An 18,519-nucleotide genomic window follows, 5' to 3' on the forward strand; every position below is an offset into this window, starting at 1 on the left:
AAACAACAGAGGCTGAAAATGTCTAAGACCCGCACTGGGAGTTCAAAAAATCATCAAAATTAAAGACGCCAACAATAAGGAGGAGAAGGACAAATATAAAATAACAAATATTGTCGAAGACTTCTACACATCCTTGTACAGCTCGCAAGGCCAGCCTAATGAAACAACAAAGGAGAACGTCAAAAGAAAAATAAAAAACGTGGGATCAGAAGTACTACCAAATATAAAGGGATTCGAAATAGAAAGAGCTTTAAAAGAGCTAAAAAATAATAAAGCTCCAGGACACGACGGTATAATTGCCGAGCTCTTGAAAACAAGCAAGACAATAACAATCCCTGTACTAACAGAGCTATTTAATACATGTCTCCATAATAGCAAAATCCCTAAAGACTGGAACGAGAGTCTAGTAATACTCTTACACAAAAAAGGGGACAAATGTGATCTACAGAATTATAGACCTATATCGTTGCTCAGTCAAGTATACAAACTATTTATGAGAATTATCAACAACCGGTTGACCTACAAAATGGACAATTACCAACCGGTTGAACAGGCTGGCTTCCGCAAAGGATATAGTACATCAGACCATCTGCTGACAATGAGAACATTGATAGAGAAGGCAAATGAATACCAACTACCCGTATTTCTTGCCTTCGTCGACTATGAAAAGGCGTTTGATAGTATTGAGATGTGGGTCATAGAACAAGCTATTAATAATTGTAGAATAGATTCGAGATATAGGCAACGAATACATAATATATATATATATATATATATATATATATATATATATATATATATGAAAATGCAACTATGATAGTACAACTAGACGAAAATACAAATCCCATCCCCATTAAGAGAGGAGTAAGACAAGGAGACGTAATATCGCCAAGGCTTTTCAACCTAGCCCTAGAAGAGGTCTTCAAAACTACAAATTGGTCAACCTATGGCATTAACGTTAATGGCAACAAGTTAAACCACCTTAGATTCGCTGACGACATAGTGATTACAGCGAGCACATTCGAGGAACTGCAAATTATGATGGGGGAACTAGCAGCCAGCTCCCAATACGTCGGCCTAAAAATGAATATGAAAAAAACAAAAATAATGACAAACACAGATGACCCCAGACGTATAACTATAAATAGCAGTGAAATAAACCAAATCCATGAATATATCTACCTAGGTCAAATCCTGAGACTTGACAAAGAGAACCAAAAAGCGGAAATTACTAGAAGAGCAAGACTAGCATGGGCAGGATTTGGAAAACTTAGTTGGATACTTAAGAACCGCAAAATACCCCAATACTTGAGAAGCAAAGTGTTCAACCAATGCATCCTTCCTATGATGACATATGGATGTCAAACCTGGACCCTAACCAAGGCAAACATGAATAAACTAGCCACAACAGAAAGAACAATGGAAAGAGCAATGTTAGGTATAAGACTGTCAGATAAAAAGAGGAACGACTGGGTAAGATCCAAAACAAAAGTCGAGGACATAGCAACAAAAAGACCAACGTTGGAACACTACAATACAATATTGGAGACCTTATAAAAGTAAACGACCAAGAGGAAGACCACAGATGAGATGGGTTGATGATATTAAAAGAATAGCCGGAATAAATTGGAAATATGTTGCTCAGGATAGAGACCAATGGAAGGAGTTGGGAGAGGCCTATGTCCAAACATGGACGACAGAAGGCTAAGAAGAAGAAGGTATCATATAATCAGTTTGGGTACGTTTTTAAAAACTTGAAAATTCTAATGTGGAATAAGAAGAAGAGGAAGAATTCTGTGTAATGGTTAAAATTAAAAAGTTGATAATGTTGTTATTTTCTAACTCTAAGGTAAAATTAATTGCAGGATGTAAATTATTAATTAATGACAACATGTTTTGTGATTCTGAAGGTGAGCGTTTCATAAAGACTAAAATATCATCTACATCTATATGAAGGATTTATTTGATCCGATAAATAAAGTGTAAAATGAATAACGAATTTGCCACATAACAACAATAGTAATTAAATAAATAATGGTAATTAATAGTTTACAGTTAAAAATCACAAAACAGTCGATGTGTGATTATTTACCCGGACTAAAAACCAATTACCAAGTTAAGTAATTATTCGCGTACGCCGTGAAGCTTCTCAATCTAGCGAACATTGTAAGGACTATTTACAATATTTAGGTATGCGAGTTGGCCTTGTGTATCAGTAACTTTGAGATATGTTTGTTGTGTATTTACCATTACGAAGTGCGCCATCGACAATAAGAAAGCAACCATCAATCTGATTACCTCTTGATTGTATGTCTTTTTGTAATGGTATACTTAATCGTTGCCTTTGGCTATAATCTGGTACAGATTTAATAATTGTGTCACTCGATTGTTTTTCTTAATCAACTCATTAAGTTTATAGGGAAAACAGCAATAGAATTTATTAATGCCAGATTTGATTTGTGTGCCTAAATAAACTTGGTTTCTACAAACTTTCTTTGAATTTTATACAAACTACATCTACTAAAAATGCTTGCTAATTGAGAAGTGTTTAAATATGTCGCTATAGAGTAAATCTAATTCAATTATATTTTAAACGATTTGTCTAAGTAATTACACGTTCTCAATTTGTTTTTACTATTTAGAAAACTAGATTGGCATCAGCTCAGCTGCTAGAAATAATTAGCCATGGACATGCAAATGAGTATAACTGTCTGTCAATTGAAGTGAAACCACTTTAGTATATTTTCCGCAAAATCTTTAAATTAAAATCGGTATATAATTTAAATGAGACCCAATGTTTTATTAGATATTAACCAAGTACCTAATTGTTTATTTTATTAACATAAAAATAAATAAAATTTTATAAAATAATAATTTATTTATTGCGAGTGAGTTTTAAATATTCGTAAAAACGAATACTGCTAAAAGAAACAATGTGACACTTCGAAGCCGGATCAATAGCACGAAGACGACCACGACAAGAAATAAGGACAAAACAAAAATATCCAAAACCCGGATGAGAGATATTATTTGGAACATTAGATCGCTCGACACCAGGGACCAAGAAATAGCCAAAGTTCTGAAAGAGAAACAAATAGACAGATGCGCTCTACAGGTAGAGAGCTCGCCGATTTCATGCAGGGAAAAAGGATTGGTGTACTTTGTGTGCAGGAAACTCGTTTGAAAGGTAATAAGTCGAGAGATCTTGGAGATGGATGCAAGTTAATATATAGTAGTTCGGACAGTCACGACATAAATGGAGTAGGTATTATTTTGAACGAGTGGAAGGAACATCTTGTAAGGCTAACCAGAAGAAGGAATAGAATAATGAGTAACCAAATGAATACAAGCAATACCAACGTGAACATTATATGTGCCTACTCCCCACAGGTAGGGTGCGAAGAACAGGAAAAGGAAGAATTTTTGGATTGCCCTTGATTGTAAGGTGCTCGAGATTCCTTTAGGCGAAAAGTATTTTATTGGAGGTGATTTGAATTGACATATTGGTATAGAAAGAACAGGAATAGAACGAGTTCACAGAAGTTTGGGGATGGGAATAAGAAATGATGGAGAAAGAGTGTGATGGTTCCATTCTATAAAAATAAAAGGGACATTCAGGACTATAAAAACTATAGAGAAATAAAGTTATTTTCCCACACTATAAAAATTTGGGGGAGAACCGTAGAGCAAAGGTTAAGAAGAGAGAGATCGATAGAAGAAGAACAGTTTGGGTTTATGCCAGGGAGGAGGACAACAGAGGTCTTATTTGCTTTGAAACAGTTGGTCGAGAAATACGGTGAGAAGAAAAAAGAGCTGCATTTGGTATTTATCTCTCTTGAGAAGGCGTGTCACACAGTTAGTCCCTAGACAGATGTATGAAAGAGAAATGGATTCCTGAGAAGTACGTAAGGTTCATTTAGGATATGTATGAGGGAGCGTACACCAAAGTAAGGACCTGTGTCGAATTGACCGAAAGTTTTCCAGTGACGCTTGGTTTGAATCAAGGCTCGTCACTGAGTATAATCTTGTTATGGATGTACTGACAGAGAAAGTAAGGGAGGGGGCTTGTTTGTTAATGCTCCTTTCTGATAATATTATGTTAGTAGAGGAGAGCAAAGATATGTTGGAGGAGAAGTTGTAGGGTTGGAGAGGGGCTATTGAAGAGAAAGGACTTAAGATTAACATGTCGAAAACGGAGGATGAGTGGTTATGAGGCAGAGGAATGGTTGGGGACATAGAATTGCTTGCAGAAAAACTAGGAAGAGTAGTATAATTTAAATACCTTGGCCCCTACGTAACTAAAAATGGAACACTAGATCGAGAAATTGCCCATAAGATGCAGGCTCATTGGTTTAACTAGAAGCAAATGAGTGGGGTAATTTGTGATCTGAAAATCGGAGAAGGGCTAAAAGGAAAGATATACAAGAGTGTGGTGAGACTTGCGTTGGTGTAAGGCGGTGAAAAGTGGTCTATAAAGAAGATTCGAGAAAAGAAGATGGAGGTAGCTAAGATGAAAATGTTACGGTGGATGTTAGATAAGACTAGAAGGGACAGGATCAGGAACGACTTGATTAGGGAAAGGGCCGGGGTGACTCCAGTCTCAAAAAAGATTCAAGAACAAATACTACAATGATTTTGTCAGAAGTAGAAATGAAAACTATGTAGGACGAAGGATAGAGCTGTTAGAAGTTGATGGAGAGGTAGAGGAAAACCGAGGAAAAGATGGAAGGAATGTGAGGCAAATGACTTAAGAGAGACAGGTTTAGATGAAGAAGACTCGATGGTCAGAAATAAGTGGCGATGATGAGTAAGGAACAGCGACGGAAAAGGGAAAAGCTAAGAAAGAAAAAGAATAAAAGTTGTAAATCAGTTAGGGATAAAATGGTTATTACAGATATCTTATAATTACTAAAAATAACTGATTTATGCACAAAATTATTTTAATTTAACAAATTGAATACCCTGTGCCTCAGAACAAACGATCTTCTGAGTATACAGCTACAATTTGAAACATTCGTTATAACCCACACTGCAAAAATTCTGGGCTTATTTTATTTTAAAACATTGCTATTTAATGAAGCGCATATAACACAGCAGGTGCTAATTTTTGTACAATAAGAATCAAACCAGCAAAAATTTGTGCCATAGATCTTGTTTCTCTCTCTTACATACGCCGCAGACCGAGCTCCCTTCCTGTCGTAAGCGCTTCATTAACGATTACAAAACAATATTTTAAAATTAAATAAGCCCAAAATACTTATCGGAAAATGATAAAACAAAGTTTTAACTTAAATTTAGGTCCTTGGTGAATTTAAAAATAATATTTTTTACTTATGTTTTTGTTCATTTTTAACTTGTTTATATCACGAAAACGATCCAGTTTACACAAAAATTATAAGAGATCTATTTTGTTCAGAATAATCCAAAAAATTAAAAAAAAATGTTCGGACCGAAAAAATTGATTGTTACAGATTGTTTAAAAAAATTGTTTCAAAATTTGAAAAAACTTTTCGCCTGCACGACCTCTTGAACCTTATTTTGGGGTATCTCATGAAAGTAATTTATTCAAAAAAATCTCATGGAAATATTTTTCCAAACGAACCCGAACATTTTGTCTAATTTGTAGTGTCAAAATAAATGATTTCTTTTGGTTTGCTTTTACTTGAATTGTAGCGGAAAAGAATAAAACTCTGTTTTTGTTGATTCACTCTTTAGGTTTCCAATATTATTTAAATTTTATTTTTAATTTTTTTTAATTTCAGTACAATCTCATGTTGATTCCTTAAGCTTTAATTCCATTTGAATTTATTTTTTGCAAGAAATTTTCGAGGGTTTAGTTGAAAATCCTTTTAAAATGTATAAACATCAAAACACATGTATTTTGATATTTGATTTTTTCGTGGTACTTCAATTGTAATTTAAATTTTTCTTCTGATTACAAAGCGAGAAGACCTCATTTATCTCCAACTTTAAATTTAAAGTCCTAATTATATTGTATTTTATCTAATACCGTTGACAAAACTTACTACTGTATCATAGCCATCGGTGCCTGTGACAATTCCCATCATTATGGTTAATACCCAGCGTATCAAAAATTACATTTTGATGATAGTGGATTAGTAAAAAAAAAAGTAAATTACTTCATAAAATCATCGTATTTTTAACAAAGTATGTTTGGAAAAAATTGTAAATTACATATTGTTCTAGTTGTTTTATTAATTAGTTGTATTATGTCATCTTAGGAGAGTTCAGTGACTTGAGACAATGTAAAAATACTATAAACTCAGTGATTCATAGTTTTACTTCACTCATCTAGTTAATTGAATAAAAGAGAAAACAGGGTTTACCACTATTACATATAGTAGAATGCGTTTTTGTTATATTCGGTTATGTTAGTCATATGTTCAGTTTTGTTATATTATATCATTTTTCCGTCGTTATGTAACACATTCCTTAATTTTTCAATCGTAGTATTATTATATCGGAAGTTATATTGACAATAAAGAAAAATAAGCTCTAATATTTTGATCACCTCATGAGAGAACAAAAATAGCATGAAGCAAGCCAAAATAGAAGGTCGTCTATGAGAAATGACTTGGCTGCATTACAAATAAGCTCTTTATTTTTTTGTAATTAAAATTACTGAATCAGTCATTTTAAAAACCACATGTATCCAGTAGTAGTGCTTTTGAGAAAAACGAGGAAAACTGTTTTAACGCAATATATTGTTTGAGAGACCAATAATTATTGTGGCTTGATACTAACTTGGTACCAAGCTACATTCACATTGGTAGTACTAACAAGTACTACATTGCGTGTATTATAACATAATATACGCAATGCTTTTTATCATATGTTGTAGATTTTGACATAATACTTCTTTCATAAAACAACGTAAAAGTTGATGGATAATATGCGGTTTTTAAAATTGTAACGATAATATTTTGCCTACCTCAGGGTAAGAACATAGAGGTAGAAATAGGGGACAGAAACTATGAGGGGCGAAGATAGGGCAAGCAAAATAAATCGACACGTATGCGAACGGCACTCAGGGGGTTGTTGGAGAGCTGGGGTCGTGGATAAGGGAACGTCAAGGGGTTTGAGATTGGGGCAACTACAAAAATATGAAACCAAGGGATACTTACATAAATCTCCTGGACAAATGGGCAAATAAAGACAAGAAGAAATACTTCTAGCTATTTAAATGGGACGCCGCTTCGAGAAAACTTCCTGCTGGAGGAAAGAAACTTTCTTCCTTCCTAAAATAAAGAAACACAAACAGGTTAGGAGATTTTTCTAAAATAAATAAAAAAATGGATCAGAGAAACAAATCAAAACGTTTATTTTTGTCTCATACAAACAGTTATCAAACATATAAATGGCACAAAAATATACTATATAAATAGTTGAAAAATAAAGAATAAAAAAACTTACATGTGTCTGTTTACAAACTCCAGGGATTGGAGATACTACAAAAACTTACAAATGTTACCGCACAGAGATTACCCTTTTTTTAAAACAAATGTTACGATAAATATACTGGCCTAACTTTTATGACTAATTATTCTGTTTTATTGTAGAAATTTCGGTGGAAGTCTAGATTCAAATTATGGTGAATTCTCCAACTTGATGTTCTCGACTATTCCAGTATATCAGGATTTCGTATATAAATACAACATTTTTATATGGAGAGAGTTAATACTCAAGACCCGCGCTCGCGAATTTGTACGTACGGATATAATAAATTATTGTCAGATAAGTTAATATAAATAAAGAAATAAATTAAATCCGTAAGTGTTATAAATATTGAACCTTTTAATAAATTCACAACAAATGGTGTCAGAGTGAGATCGAACATAAATTAGACTTATAATAATAATACAAGTGAATATAAAATAAATTGTGAAAATGACGACGATTTATGAGCTGACAGTGACTACTTTAAGAAGACATCTAGGAGACAGAGAATTAGCTTCTACCGGGAAAAAGGCTGAGTTAGTCCAACGACTAAAGAACGCTTTGCTAGAAGAAGGACTAGATCCAGAGACTTATATATTTGAAGACAAACATGATGCTGTCATCTCGTCGATTTCGAAATTAGAGAACAAAGTTTCTGGCGATATTTCGAAAGTTTCCGGCGACATCGCTTCTTTAGAAAGCAAAGTCACTTCTGAGATGTCTGCCCTGGACGATAGAATATCTTCGTTAAAAAACCAAGTTGCTGCCGATATGTTAGCCTTCGAAGAAAAGATTAAAGAGATGGAAAGGAAGATGGAAGAAACAGGGACAGCAGAGAGAGGTAACAATCCGATTACAGTGGAGATAAAAGAAGACGAGACGAAATTTAAGTTGGAGACACGGCCGAAATTTGAAGGAAGTGGAGGTTCTATTCATGTTAAAGTCCCAACTTTCGACGGAAAATCATCATGGAACAACTACATGAAACAGTTCGAATCAGCCGCAAGAGCAAATGGATGGTCTGAAAAAGAAAAGGCTGTAAACCTGACTATCGCTCTTCGAGGAGATGCCTTAGATGTGCTTCAGACCATAGCCGTAGAGGAGACCGATGATTTCGAACAACTGAAGAAGAGGTTAAATATGCGATATGGCCACGAACATTTGGAGCATGTATATCAGTCACAGCTTAAAAATCGTAGACAGAAGAAAGATGAGGCTCTTCAAGAATATGAGGTAGATATTGCCAGATTAGTACGATATGCTTATCCAACAGCTCCCGAAGACATGATGGAAAAATTGGCCGTTCAAACGTTTATTGATGGTCTTCGTGATCATGAAATGCAGAGAACACTACGATTAGCTCGTCACAAGACGCTGGTTGATGTCTTATCCGCCGCCCTCGAATACGAGTCAGCTACGCAGGCCTCTGGCGGGTACAGTAAAGTTAGGACTGTAAAAGAGGAAGGAGATGAAGATAAACTTGACCAGCTCTTTAATTTGATGAAAAGCATGACATGCAAGAAAAAGAAGACCATAAAATCAAGAAACTCACCATCAGGAAAACCAGAACGAGTCAACCCTAGGGAGGCAGCTTCGACCCGGAACTCTTCCAAAGACCCTCTTATACTAATAGCTTCTTTGAAATGTCGTGAAGATAGTGTATATGTAGATGGAGACATAAATGGTAAAAAGCATACGTTGTTGGTGGATACCGGAGCGACCAGAACCATTATACGCCCGACAGTTCTAAACAGCCGAAAGAAACTGTTACCAACGAGGTTGCGACTTCGGACCGCTACAGGTGAAAATGCCAACATTCATGGAGAAATCCAGGTACAATTGGGAATTGGAGCAGAAAAGTTCGTCCATACTGTTATAGTTGCTGACATCGAAGAGGATGTTATATTAGGAATGGACGTAATGAATATGCATGGATTCCAATTGGATTTTAAGAATAAGGTAATCAAAGTTGGCAACGAGGAGGTATTTCTCCATCCACATAATGACAACACTGTGCAAGCAGCCATTACAGAAGATACAGTCGTGCCTGCGAGAAGCGAAACGATCATAGTAGCGCGGCTACAGGGACTTGTGGACGAAGGGAGACCTGTTATGATGGAGCCTTGGAACCACGACGATGAGGTTGGCCGTGGAATCATAATTGGAAAGGAATTGGTGACTTCGGCTAAGGAAATTCCTGTGAGACTTATCAATGTCAACGACTACCCAGTGACCATAAAGAAAGAGACAAAAGTAGGAACTTGTGTACCTGTGACATCCATAATCCGTCAGGCGACAACATCTGATAATTCCAACGACAAATTCGACCAAATGGTTGCAGTTGCAGGACAGTCTCTAAACCAGATGGAGAAAAGGAAATTAAGGGAATTTCTTCGGCAGTATCGTGATATTTTCGTACCGAAAGGAGGAAAAACGGGAAGAACTACCGTTGTTAAGCATAAAATTGATACTGGTAATGCTAAGCCAATTCGTCAAACAGCTCGACGATTACCACAGGCAAAAAGAGAGGAAGCTGAAACGATTCTACGAGTCCATGGGTCTCTCCGGTGGTCCTGGTTAAGAAGAAAGACGGAACGACGAGGTTCTGTGTGGATTACCGTTTGCTGAACAACGTTACCAAGAAGGATAGTTATCCTCTGCCTCGGATCGATGACACATTGGACACATTGGCTGGAAGTAAATTGTTTTCTACTTTGGATTTGAAGTCTGGATACTGGCAGGTAGAAATGGACCCAGTAGATAAAGAAAAGACAGCCTTCACCACAGGATCTGGATTGTGGCAATTCAACGTTATGCCATTTGGACTCTGTAATGCTCCTGCGACATTTGAGAGGCTTATGGAAAATGTGTTGAGAGGGTTATCTTGGAAAACATGCCTGGTTTATTTAGATGACATAATCGTCTTGGGGGAGACATTCGAAGATCATTTGAGGAATTTAGAAAACGTTTTTAATCGACTTAAAGCTGCCCAATTGATGCTAAACCCCAAGAAGTGCCAGCTATTTCAAGGTAAAGTCAATTATCTGGGTCATATAGTCAGTAAAGAAGGAGTGGCCGTGGATAAAGGAAAAATCGATTCCATTAAGGAATGGCCAAAACCAACTGACAAACATCAAGTGAGAAGTTTTCTTGGACTATGTACTTACTACCGGAGGTTTATTAAGAAGTTTGCAGATATCGCTAAGCCATTAACGCGACTTACGGAGGAAGCAAGAGATTACCGCTGGGATACAGACTGCCAAAATGCCTTTGAGACCTTGAAAAAGCATTTAATAACAGCACCAATTTTAGGGTATCCACTGCCAGAAGGAGAGTTCATCTTAGATACAGATGCAAGTAATGTGGGAATTGGAGGAGTGCTGTCTCAGATTCAAGGAGGACAGGAACGAGTCCTCGGATATTTTAGTAAAGTTCTTTCAAAACCTGAGCGGAATTATTGCGTCACGAGGAGAGAACTTCTAGCAGTAGTTAAATCAGTAGAGCACTTCTATCAATACCTCTATGGCAGAAAGTTTCTAATCCGAACCGACCATGCCGCCCTTAAGTGGTTGATGCAGTTTAAGAATCCAGAGGGTCAGATAGCCAGGTGGATCGAACGACTCCAAGAATACGATTTTAAGATTGAGCACCGAGCCGGAGTTAGCCACAGAAACGCTGATTCTCTTTCCAGAAGGCCATGCCCAGCAGAGTGTCCCCACTGCAACAAAACGGAATCCAAGGAAGCAGCAGTGCTAAGAACGACGATTGTCAACGACGACTGGACGCCTACTAAGATAAGGGAAGAACAAGAGAGAGATCCAGTTATACAGAAAATCCGAAAATGGAAAGAGGAAAACCGTCGACCACCTTGGCAGGAAATATCAAACCTATGCTCAGTAGTTAAGACGTATTGGGCCCAGTGGGACTCATTTATCATCGAAGATGGCTTGCTTAAACGAGTCCTGGAAAATGATGACGGTTCAGAGAAGAGAAGACAGTTGGTGATCCCAAAGAGCAGAATAGCCGAAGTACTTCGTCAGTTACACGACAGTCCATCGGGAGGGCATTTTGGTGTAAGGAAAACCCTTCAGCGAATTCGGGAACGGTTTTATTGGATGAACAGTTCCGACGACGTAAAAGACTGGTGTAAGAAATGTACTATTTGTGCTACGAGTAACGGGCCTCACCGGAAAAGGAGAGCTCCTATGAGACAATATAATGTTGGAAGCCCGTTTGAAAGAATAGCTTTGGACATTGCAGGGCCATTTCCAGAAAGTGAAAATGGGGGCAAGTACATGTTGGTAGTAATGGATTACTTCACTAAGTGGGTCGAGATTTACGCACTTCCAGACCAGAAGGCCGCCACCGTTGCAGATAAGTTGATCCAAGAATATATCAGCCGATTTGGAGTGCCTTTGGAGATCCATAGTGATCAAGGCAGGAACTTCGAAAGTGATCTATTCCAAGGAATATGTGATAGACTAGGCATGAAGAAAACAAGAACTACCGCGTATCATCCGCAATCGGATGGTATGGTAGAACGAATGAATAGGACAGTTGGCAAGTATTTGACAAAGATGGTGTCCGATCATCAGCGAGACTGGGACCAATACCTTCCGTTCTTCACAATGGCCTACAGATCTGCTGTTAACGAATCAACAGGCCAGACACCAGCCAAAGTCCTATTCGGACGCGAAATGCGACTACCTTGTGATCTAGAATTTGGGTGTCGACCTGGAGAAGATGTAGCAGGTGAAGATTATGTGATCGAATTACGAAGAAGAATGGACGATGTACATGAGTTGGTCCGTTCCCACCTTCAGATCGCTAGCGACCGAATGAAGAAACGGTACGATACACAAGCCGAAAAGGGTTGCTTTAAGAAGAACGACAAAGTATGGCTGTATAATCCCAAGAAGCGAATAGGTTGTTCTCCCAAACTGCAGCAGTTTTGGGAAGGTCCATACCTCATCATGGAGAAGATCAACGATGTCATCTACCGAATAAGCAAGATTCCGAGGGGAAAGCCGATGATAGTACACCATAACCGGTTGGCATCTTTCGAAGGTGACCACGACGTAGATGAAGAAGTGGAAGTAAACCAAGTCCAAGATGTGTTTGACCTCACGTTTGAGGAATTCATGGGTGCCTATGGAGGTACCGGTAAAGCAAGACATGGTGTTACCACTGAAGAAAAGCAAGATCTACTCGCGCTCCCCGATGACTACTCGCTGGCCCTTACCATCCCGGCCAGTATCAAAGACGCACCAGGGTTGGCATCCGTCATTCGAAGGAAGTTTGGTCGGGTTGCAGAACTTCAATGCCAGGTGCCAGCTCCCGGTAAAACCTTGAAACTCCAAGATGCATCACGTTACCTTTTCTACCTGGTAACAAAAGACACTGCCCGTGACCAACCTACCTACCGAGATGTATGGGAAGCCTTACTTCAATTGAGAGAGCACGTACTAGAGTCCGACGTGCAAAAGTTAGCCATGCCAAAGTTGGAGTGCCGCCAATTAGATTGGAGGGTTATCCGAAATATGGTGGAGGAGATCTTTAAAGACACCGAAGTCCAGGTGTTAGTCTGTTGCAATCCGCATAGTTACTGGTGCGGAGAGAAAACCGTCCCTTGTCATTTTTATACAACTGGAAGTTGTAAAAGAGGGTCCAGTTGCCGATACCAGCATACAGTTCCGGTTCCAGTCCCGACAAGGTTCCAGGAGGAACCATCTTTTAAGAGGGGGGCAATGTTACGATAAATATACTGGCCTAACTTTTATGACTAATTATTCTGTTTTATTGTAGAAATTTCGGTGGAAGTCTAGATTCAAATTATGGTGAATTCTCCAACTTGATGTTCTCGACTATTCCAGTATATCAGGATTTCGTATATAAATACAACATTTTTATATGGAGAGAGTTAATACTCAAGACCCGCGCTCGCGAATTTGTACGTACGGATATAATAAATTATTGTCAGATAAGTTAATATAAATAAAGAAATAAATTAAATCCGTAAGTGTTATAAATATTGAACCTTTTAATAAATTCACAACACAAACAACAAAAATAAATATCGAAAAAAATAAAGCTAGCTGTCATATGTTAACATTAAATTAAAAAAAAACAATTAAAATGACAGCTAAGTTAAACCATAAAATTTACAATTTATTAATTATTACAAATCCTTTTAAATTTTAATGAAAGCAATTATTACTTTTAGCAAAAAAATGTCTGTCTAATTTGGAAAAAATTATTATGTCAATTGTTACCTTGATTCACAAACTTGACACTTAACTTTGGAAAACTTGCTATCTCTGGGATTGGAGCTGCAAGGACAAAACTATCAACTTGAACAAAAGGAAACCATTTCCATACGCAGGAACGAAGATCTAAGACGTAAATGGGGCTGGATCAAGCAGACAAACGACAAAAAATCTGGTGGGACATCCTATACAATCATTTTCCAAAATTTCTTCAGTTCCGGTGTACTGCACAAATCTTATGGTGATTACTCTGTTCTAAACTGCCATTATGCAAAGAGTATTATTACCTTAACCGGTCTTAAAACATTACACAAAAAAAATGAATCGACTCCCGATTCAAAATTGTCCAAACATGTATCCTCTCTGAAATCTCCTGCTTGACCCCCTATTCTCTGTTAGATTTTACAAATTCAACCAAAATAAATTTCCCTTCACGTCTCCGGAACCAGTTGTGCCTACAAACTTAAAACAAACATAATACCCTCGACACTCGTTTGTCGACAACCTTGAAATATCCCCAGCTTTATTACGTTTTAGAAAAATGGATTACCTGATTTGCAATATTATATTAGGGGACTCGAATGTAAACAAATGACAAAAACAACTGAATACCAAAACTTGATATTTAGAATCTCAACTTAAAATGCCATAATATATTGATCGTTTTAAAATTCATTTGCAAACAGAAAAACGAAAATATTCCACCGACAGGGGCGTCTTTAGAAATTTTTAACATCTAAATATTTCGTAGTTAAAAAAAAATTAAAACGCTACAAAATAACTGCTATTTTTCGAAAATTTTCTAAAACAAAACTATGTTTTCGCAATGTCAACTTAATAATATATTTTACATATTAAACTTTGAATAGAACTAAATAAAGAAATTGTCGTAAATAGTAAAGTATTCAAAAATAATAATTTTACTGATCATCTTTGTACTCTACTGCTGTTGTAGGCCAGTCTAAAATTTCGGAATAGAACTATTTACAACCTTCTACTTCTTTATTTTCTACGTAAGACTTAAGGCGTAAATTTACCATTTTTTTTTTGTCTTTAATACAAATTTTTAGGTCAGGGTAAGCCTACTCTACAGGAAAACCAGAAACAGTATCTGTTACTGAAAGTTTAAACGAATGTTGTGTAAAACCATCTATGAAATCTGTAACCATTCAATTTGCCTACTACATTGGGTATCACTTATAGGGGGTTCAAAGTGGGGACTGAAATTACTGGGCTGGAGATAGAGTAAGCAAACAAACCGAAACCTTTGTGAACGGCCATTCTTGATTTGGTTGGAGAGCTGGGTCGTAAATAAGTGAATAAAGGAGGGACTGACAAAGAAAGAAATCAAGAAAATACTTACATATACTTTCTGGGCAACAAAACACAAGAAAGTTCCTAAACTATTTGAATTTGGATGCCGTTTAAAAGAATTCTCTTGCTGGATAGAAAGAAAGGTCTTTCTTTCCTAAAAAATATTAAAGGGTGAAAATCTTTTTAAAGGAAATAATTCTACAACTCCTGGTTTAGAGAGATACATTACATATTTATTATAACTTCACATCAACAGGTATTACAAATAATATTAACAAAATTTATCAACAAACTTTACGGGTTGGGCGACAGTTGTAACAATTTTACAACTAGTTGTAACTATTTAAATAATTATTAGAAATAAAAATTATTTAAATTTTTCAACGGAGCCTACATTGAGATTAACCTTTAAACAATACAAACTTCAAAATAATGGTTATGTAGCAAATGTTAGAAAAGGATAATACTGACTGTCATATGTCGATATGAAATATTAAACCTTTTTGAATATTAAATATTAAAATTAATTGTATTTACAAGAAGACTAATATGACAATTAGCTAATCAATAAAACTTATAATTTTATTTATTTATAATTTTTTAGTTTGTCATGAAAGCAAATTTTTTATTAATGAAAAATTGTTTATTTTTACTTTGAATAATTTTAATAAAAAGTACCTGGTATCACTGGCTGACGTATTTCCCTTAAGAAAGTTTTTGGGATTGGAATTGAACCAAAACACTGCAAACAACACACAACTGTGTCTCACACAAACTGAAATTGATCTGGAACACAAAATAGACAATGCTTGGGAAGTTGGACACTGATTCGGGCTTCGGATTATCCTAGATGACAACTAACTCATCATCATCATCAGTAGCTCGACAACCCTTTCTGGGTCCAGGTTTTTTCTAGGATTTTCCGCCATTCTGTTCTGTTCCTTGCTTTGTTTTTCCAGTTGGTGATCTTAAGTGTTTTCAGATCTTGTTCCACTTGTTCCATGTATCTAAGTTTGGGTCTTCCCTTTGACCTTCTCCCTACTGGTTTTTGCCTCATTATATGTTTTGGTGTTTCAGTCTCCAACATCAGTTCAACATGGCCCATCCAGCGCAGACGTCCGATCTTTATGGATGTTATAACCTCGGGTTCATTGTATGCTGTCTATAGTTCAAAATTATATCTTCTGCGCCATATGTCATTTTCTTTCACCCCCTTACATATGTGTCTAAGGATTTTTCGTTAATACGTACCTAATAGGTTCTCATCGCTTTTCGACAGAGTCCATGTCTCTGATCCATATACAAGGACCGGTTTTATCAGGGTCTTGTATATTTTGCATTTGGTTTTTCTTGTGATGTTGTTAGATCTTAGATGTTTATTTAGTCCATTATATGTTTTCTTAGCGATATGTATTCTTCTCTTAACTTATTCACTAACATTGTTATCTGCGGTAACTAGTGAACCTAGATATGTAAAATTTATCACGCTTTCGATGTTATAGTCTCCTATTGTCAGATTCTGTAGGTTTCTTTGGCCTGTCGATTTGTTGGACTTCATGTATTTGGTTTTTATTTCGTTAATGTGTAGGCCACTGTTTTATGATATCAACATCATCTGCAAATGCCAATATTTGTACACTTTTTGTTATTATTGTTTCTCTGGTGTTGACTTTTGACTCTCTAATTATTTTCTCTAATGTGATGTTGAATAAAATATAGGATAGGCCATCTCCCTGTCGTATGCCCGTTCTCACATGGATTGTATCTGTTCCATGAAAATATGAAGATGTTTTATTTCAACAGATAGAACTTTCTGTTTCATAATGAACTCAACAATAAAACAACGAACCTCATTAGGAAATTTCCTTTCTACTGTTTCATGATATTAATTATCATAATCCAATAATATTAAATACGTTGATAGTCAATTGTTGCAGAAAAAGTTTCCTGTGCACGGGAGCATCAGATTTTGCATATAATCTATACAAATACCTCCAACAGAACGATCATTTTGATATAGTTCATGGTCAAATAGACCCTTATTACTAGAAGAAATTTTTCCTAAACTTATGTCTGCAATAAGATGTTATATATACATATATATATATATATATATATATATATATATATATATATATATATATATGTTATATATACTCATATAATATATATATATATATATATATATATATATATATAATATATATATAATATATATATATATATATATATATATATATATATATATATATATATATATATATTGTGACGATTGGGGTTTATAGAAAATAATTTATAAGTTATATACTACATAATATTAGATATAAAAAAGTATTTGATTATTTTAAATAAGTTATATACTAGAGAATTTAATAAAAATATATTTATGTGAGGGCATTTTTAAGAAATTAGCATATAATAATTGTAAAAAGTTGTATTTTAGTAATTATAATGTGGTAGATAGATTTAAGTGAGCCATGTGCATAGGCAACCAAAAATACTCTCGAGTGATTGACAGATAGAAATTAATCATAATTGGGAATATAAAGTGGGGTTATAATAATATATTGTTTGAAATGTGTATTTTATTAAATTAGAGTGTTAGTTACTAATTTGAATGTTTATTCTGATCTGAAAAGCCTAAATGTCAACAAAATTATCAATGGAACATTAACGAATTCTCCAGAGTGCAGAATTTGACCTGTGTTTATGTTGGAACATTCTGGAATAATGATTATGGCGGTGGATCGAACAGATATTTTTTCGAGAACATCTATATAGAAGTTAATAGAACGAATGGAACATGATCTCTTACCAGATGGTTCTGGAATATCCAAAAGGATATAAATACCCGTGATTTGGATTCAAGACGGCAGTTTTTAGAGTTTTTTTTCAGAAGTCAGGCCAGTTTTATTATGAAAGTTAGTAGTGAAGTAAATTGTTCAGAATTTCAAGAAGTCAGTCAGAAAAGTTTAGTAAGAAATATGAAAGTTAGTTGGAGTCAGTGAATCAGGTACAAATAGTCAAATTGTTTAATATAGTGAGTTAAATGAAGATTAAAAATTATGCATATAATTTAATGCACATTTATAATTATACACAAATAATTATTGAAGATTAAAAAAAGTATATTGGAAGAAATTAAATTATATTATGGTTGGAGATTAGTATCAATCAACTTATAATAATTGGATATTGGTATATTGAAAAGAAGAATAAATATAAATGCTGTTTACTGGTTTGGTTGGTGGTGTATAAATGCTGGTGAAGAAAACTATATCTTAAATTGGTAGAAGCTGATAATTGGAAAAAGTAATTTCACAAAAAACAAGGATAACTGAAGTACGAAGACATTCAGTGGTGATTAGAATCTATATAGTAGAAAACAGTTCATTTAGGCATTCAGTGAAAGAAAGGTACAAAATTTGTTAATATAATTTAGTTAGTGTTATAACAATTTCAATTTTGAAGATAGTTTGTT

Source organism: Diabrotica undecimpunctata, chromosome 3, assembly GCF_040954645.1.
Source record: "Diabrotica undecimpunctata isolate CICGRU chromosome 3, icDiaUnde3, whole genome shotgun sequence".
NCBI lineage: Eukaryota > Metazoa > Arthropoda > Insecta > Coleoptera > Chrysomelidae > Diabrotica > Diabrotica undecimpunctata.